The sequence below is a fragment of the Schistocerca americana genome, chromosome 1, assembly GCF_021461395.2.
Source record: "Schistocerca americana isolate TAMUIC-IGC-003095 chromosome 1, iqSchAmer2.1, whole genome shotgun sequence".
NCBI classification, from domain to species: Eukaryota; Metazoa; Arthropoda; class Insecta; order Orthoptera; family Acrididae; genus Schistocerca; species Schistocerca americana.
The window spans coordinates 1,180,279,049-1,180,285,015 of NC_060119.1; the positions used below are offsets into that span (position 1 = coordinate 1,180,279,049).

At 45.7% G+C, this 5,967-nt stretch overlaps 1 pseudogene; it reads left to right on the forward strand.

Moving 5' to 3' along the window:
* The first annotated feature begins 5,638 nt into the window (after positions 1-5,638).
* LOC124556789 lies at positions 5,639-5,757 on the forward strand (annotated as a pseudogene).
* The last annotated feature ends 210 nt before the right edge of the window (positions 5,758-5,967 follow it).

The following is a 5,967-nucleotide window of genomic DNA, read 5'->3' on the forward strand; positions in this document are numbered from 1 at the left end:
TGGTGCAATCTCATTGCTTAAGGTTTACGGCCCCTTTTACTTCTGCGAAAAAAACGTTACAGGACACGTGTATCTGGACATGCTGGAAAATTGGCTCATGCCACAACTGGAGACCGACAGCGCCGACTTCATCTTTCAACAGGATGGTGCTCCACCGCACTTCCACCATGATGTTTGGCATTTCTTAAACAGGAGATTGGAAAACCGATGGATCGGTCGTGGTGGAGATCATGATCAGCAATTCATGTCATGGCCTCCACGCCCTCCCGACTTAACCCCAGGCGATTTCTTTCTGTGGGGTTACGTGAAAGATTCAATGTTTAAACCTCCTCTACCAAGAAACGTGCCAGAACTGCGGGCTCGCATCAACGATGCTTTCGAACTCATTGATGGGGACATGCTGCGCCGAGTGTGGGAGGAACTTGATTATCCGCTTGATGTCTGCCGAATCACTAAAGGGGCACATATCCAACATTTGTGAATGCCTAAAAAAACTTTTTGAGTTTTTGTATGTGTGTGCAAAGTATAGTGAAAATATCTAAAATAATAAAGTTATTGTAGAGCTGTGAAATCGCTTCAATCATTTGTAATAACCCTGTACTTCGTGCATGCGATATTACCGCCGTATGTGTCTGTTTGTAACACATTCCCAGGATTTCTGTCACCGCGGTGTATACCAGAGCAGTGATGCAATCTTCTTGGTTGAAATCAACGTTCATGCCACTGACAAAGAAGTTTAACTCAGTGTGATGTCTCACAGGTTCAAAATACTCATGTGGATCATAAACGACCGAATAAATGAGACACTTGAACTTGTCATAGATCAGAGTCACTTCGGTTCCTCGTTAATGTACGGATACAGTCATGCATGAGTACCAATGTGGATATCTAAACCTGTTTTATAGTATACAGAAAGGCCTTTGATTGTATTAAACATGATGAAAAAATGCAGGTTCTTCAACAAATTTACGTTTACCGCAATGATCTACACACAGTCACTAACTTATAATGGAATCAAAAGGCAGATGTTGAAACTTCAGGCAACTTCATAAACAATCTGAATCATGAATCGTGTTCGTCAAGGTTGTGTACCATATCTTCTTCTGTTCACGATTTATTGGGAGGAGATTTTCAAGAAATTGTGGATAGGTTGCAGAGGGATTGCAATAAACTGGAAAGTTAGGTAACATAAATTATACGGTCTGTTGTGTTCAGGGTACAAACTGCCAAATGGAAAGTCGGAATTAATTGCAACTTAGAAGATTTATTCTGAAAAAAAGGTGTATCATATCTAAGCGTAATCACTTGTGTCCGTAGCCAAAGTTAATCTCCCGTAAACACTATCACAGTGCTAGCGTGGCGTGGCGTATTCCAGGAGGCCCACCAGACGTCTCCCCTTCCGAGCCGCGACAACGCGACTTAATCAGATGCATCCCCAGATTCATCCTGATTGAGTCCATCGACTCCAGCGGTATGACTACTGCATCTTTTGTGGCGCCCCCACTGCGAGCGCTTTGAAGTATGCTCCGCTGCTACCGATGGAGCGTTGGCACACGGTGCTCGAGAAGGCGGTGGCCGCGTCTTACGTTTGGCAACCGCGCTCTATGAAAGCAGGCGCAACACGGACGATATCTTCAGCACAGCAAAAGGGCTACCAGCCCTCCAGTGTATGATAAACCACCCAGTTTGGCCCAGTGAAGAGTTGGGCCTAGCTATTAACCATTCCAAGACCAAAGCAATGACATTCTCTAGAAGGGAAATCCCAAGAGATCTCACAATAAATGGTAATACAGTTGAACAAGTATCCTACTTCAGATGCTTAGGCATCAGTTTGAACAAACAATGCGGCACCAAGCGACAGATAATATCCGAAACTGAACTGATCAAGAAACAGTTCACCAGCACGAGAAAATTCTTCATAAAGTCAGACATCAGTTTACAACCGAGAGCCAGAATGATTCGATGTTACATACTCTGTTCCTCTTTAAGGGTGTGGAAGGTGGCCCTTGGACCCAAAACGGATAGATGCCTCTGAAATATATTTATATTGCCGTCTCTTGCATAGATCCTGGATATCGCAAATACTAAATGTCAAGGTCCATCATCGGATGACAAAGCAAAAAGAACTGCCACATGTTATAAAATAAAAAAAGGTAAATACTTAACACATATTCTGAGAGCGAGTGGTAAAGTGAGTGTCCCCTAATACCGCCTACTCTGTTCCATAAAATTTCGAGAGTGCAGACGCATAAATTCGATTTCTTCTTCTAATATGTCGGCTGAACACCGTCCAGCCATCTTCAGCGTGAGCCGAGGTGACTGACGCTCCAGCACTTGCTCCGTGCTTTTAAACTCGCGGACCGGAACACCTCGCATGTGGCCACATACACACAAGGCGTCAGAGACGTTGATCGGCGGCAAAGAGGTATAACATATGCATGGAATTAGATCTTTGGCTGCGCGGTCGATCCACACGGTGTATCGATATATCACTGAGAACTGCACCATCGCCACGTCTTCGTCAGTTTAATACAGAAATTGCTGGATTCCAAGATTTGTCCAAGCTGAAGCCGCTATCCCTATTAATTAAATTCTCGCCAGCCAAATTTCAATCGCTTCTTTCACTACTGAGCTCCAGAAAGATGAAGTCGAGGAGAAAATTTCGACGTTATCGTACACCATAGACTGTCCAGTGTCAATACAGTCCTCTGCCAATGCAGATTTATGAGGTTGTAACAGCCGGCTGTACCTGCGCTGCTGTGTGCATCCCTCCTGGACTGTACGTGTCGTCTGTCCGTGTATGAACGCCGACACTCAGAAGGGATCTTGTAAACCGCAGGCCTACGACGCAACACATCATCTTTATCGGAAACCAGGAGTGGTGCTGTCTTTCGTGGAGGGCGAAAAATCACTGTGCCGGCCGGTGTGGCCGTGCGGTTAAAGGCGCTTCAGTCTGGAACCGCGTGACCGCTACGGTCGCAGGTTCGAATCCTGCCTCGGGCATGGATGTGTGTGATGTCCTTAGGTTAGTTAGGTTTAATTAGTTCTAAGTTCTAGGCGACTGATGACCTCAGAAGTTAAGTCGCATAGTGCTCAGAGCCATTTTGAAAAATCACTTTCACTTTGTGTTTACTCAGGATCCGTCCTATCTTTGATGATAGGCTTCCCACGTATGGCAGAAATGCTATGAATTCAAAACTTTCTGTGTCTCCTTCTGCATTTCTTATATTCACAGTTGGCTTCATTTGTAGTACCTTACGTATCTGCTATGTAGAGCACCCGTTGGCTTCAAAAACTCTTCTCAGGTTTAGAAGCTCGTCCTCCAGACTGCCCTCGTCGGCAATGACGTGTGCTCTATGTACCAGAATTCTGAGTACACTCATCGTTTGCGGAGGATGGTGGCAGCTATTTGCGCGTAAATATGAATCCGTATGGGTCGGTTTTCGATACACTTAATGTCTTTGCGCCGTACCAATACATCAAAAAAATGGGAGGCTCCATTTTTTTCGATTTCCATCGTGAACTGAATTTGTCTGTGGATGGAATGCAGATGGTTTCAAAATTCTTTTAAATTGTCTTCACCATGAGGCCACACTTCAAACGTGTCATCAACAAACCTTCAAAACACTGTGGGCTTCAAGCTAGCGGATTCCAGAACCTTCACCTCGAAGTCTTCCAAAAAAATGTTGACCACCAAGGGGACAAAGGACTACCCATGGCAACACCGTCGGCCTGTTCATAAAATTCTTCACTGGATAAAAAATATGTCGAGGTCAAAACGTGTTCAAACAAAGCTGAAATCTCTTTATCGAAGCTTTCTCCAATGAGAAACAACGCTTCCGAATCAGGAAACTTAATGAACAACGACACTACATCAAAACTAACATATCAGAATTGTTCAGTTTGAGTTATTTCAGTTTGTCAATGAAGTCCACAGAGTTACGTATGTGATGAGCGCATCTTCCCACTAGTGGCCTTAATAACATCGCTAAGTGTTTGGCACAACCGTAGGTTGGAGAGCCGATGTTACTCACTATCGGACGCAGAGGAACACCATTCTTGTGGATCTTTGGAAGTCCATAAAGCGTTGGAGGAACCGCACCACTTGGTTTCAATCTTCGCACAACTTCTGGTGGAAAGGGGGAGGCGTTCAGAAGAAGCAGTCTCACTTGCCATCTGGTTGGTGGGGCTCTTTACTGATCTTCTTCTATGCGCTGTCACTCAGTAAACTGTTCATTTGATCACGATAGTCGTCACGGGACATTAAAACAGTAGCATTACCCTTATCAGCTGGAAGAACCACCGACTCCGTATCCTGGCGAAGCTTACGTGCTGGCCGGAATGGCCGAGCGGTTCTGGGCGCTTCAGTCTAGAACCGCGCTACCGCTACGGTCGCAGGTCCGAATCCTGCCTCGGGTATGCATGTGTGTGATGTCCTTAGGTTCGTTAGGTTTAAGTAGTCCTAAGTCTAGGGGACTGATGACCTCAGATATTAAGTCCCATAGTGCTCAGAGCCATTTGAACCATTTTTTTGAAGCTTACGTAGTGCAGCCCTCTCTGCCACATTGCTCCTTTGTGGGCCAGCATTCATAACTGCTCCACAAGTTTCGCGTCTTATTTCTTCTGTTGATTCCGTAGAAAGAGGACGAACAGCTTCTTCAACGGCACTGATGAACCCTGGTATCGGTAAAACCTTTGGCGTTGGTGCAAAGTTCAGTCCTTTACTTAAAACCGCCATCGGAGCTTCATCCAAATCTTTATGTCATATTAATGACGGAACGTCGAATAATAGTTTCATACTGCGAAGACGTCTTAAGCCGGCTAAACTTTGCCATCTGTCTTGATGTGGCTACCTCACGGACCCAGTCTGACTTGGCTCACGTTTTATCATCAGTCCAGTTCCATGAATTGTAGGGTAACTCCACATATATCCTTAGATGCAGACGATAAAGTTGTTCCGAAACCAGCTCCAATTTTCGGTGAGTAAAACGGATCCTCTCCTTACCGATAGCAACACCAGCTTTCCTTAAAATCTTACTCAGAGCAGTCGACTTCGCAAAATGTACTAACCTGGAAAAATTTGGAACTATGTAATGGTCACGTCATCTTGATAAAAAACTTAAAGAACTCAGTAACCTCCCTCTCAAGTGTCTTAACTTATCCAGTCGGCGAATACTTAAAACCATCTCCTCGCTGAAGAGGTTCTTGATGTGCATCTTCAGATGAGGTGACTGACCACGCAGCACTTGCTCCGTCCTTTTAAACCCGCGGAGCGGACCATTGCGGATGCGGCGGACGTAGCAAGTGCTGGAGCGTCAGTCACCTCGGCTCACTCTGAAGATGGCTGGACGGTATCTAGCCGAAATATTAGGAGAAGAAGTCGAGTTAATGCGGCTGCACACTCGAAATTTTATGGAACAATCTTTGCGCCGCGAAATTATGAAGATGCACACCGCCTACTCTAATTGCCTCCTGTTATATCTTGCTCGTGGTATATAAAAAGAAGCTGGGCGTTCAAAAGGTATTACAAGTAACTACCCGCTCCAAGTTAAAGTTTTGCATTCGATTTTAAGAAAATTGAAAATCCGAATTTTTGGACACCATGCTCCTAATTCTCCGCACCCTTGGTCCTAATATCGCCAACGGCCTTGCCGCAGTGGTAACACCGATTCCCGACAGATCACCGAAGTTAAGCGCTGTCGGGCTGGGCTAGCAACTTGGATGGGTGACCATCCGGCCTGCCAAGCGCTGTTGGCAATCGGGGTCCATTCAGCCCTTGTGAGGCAAACTGAGGAGCTACATGACTGAGAAGTAGCGTCTCCGGTCTCGGAAACTGACATACAGCCGGGAGAGCGGTGTGCTGACTACATGCCCCTCCATATCCGCATCCAGTGATGGCACGGCGGCCGGTCGGTGTAGTTGGGCCTTCATGGCCTGTTCGGGAGGAGTTTCGTTTCAGTTTTTGCT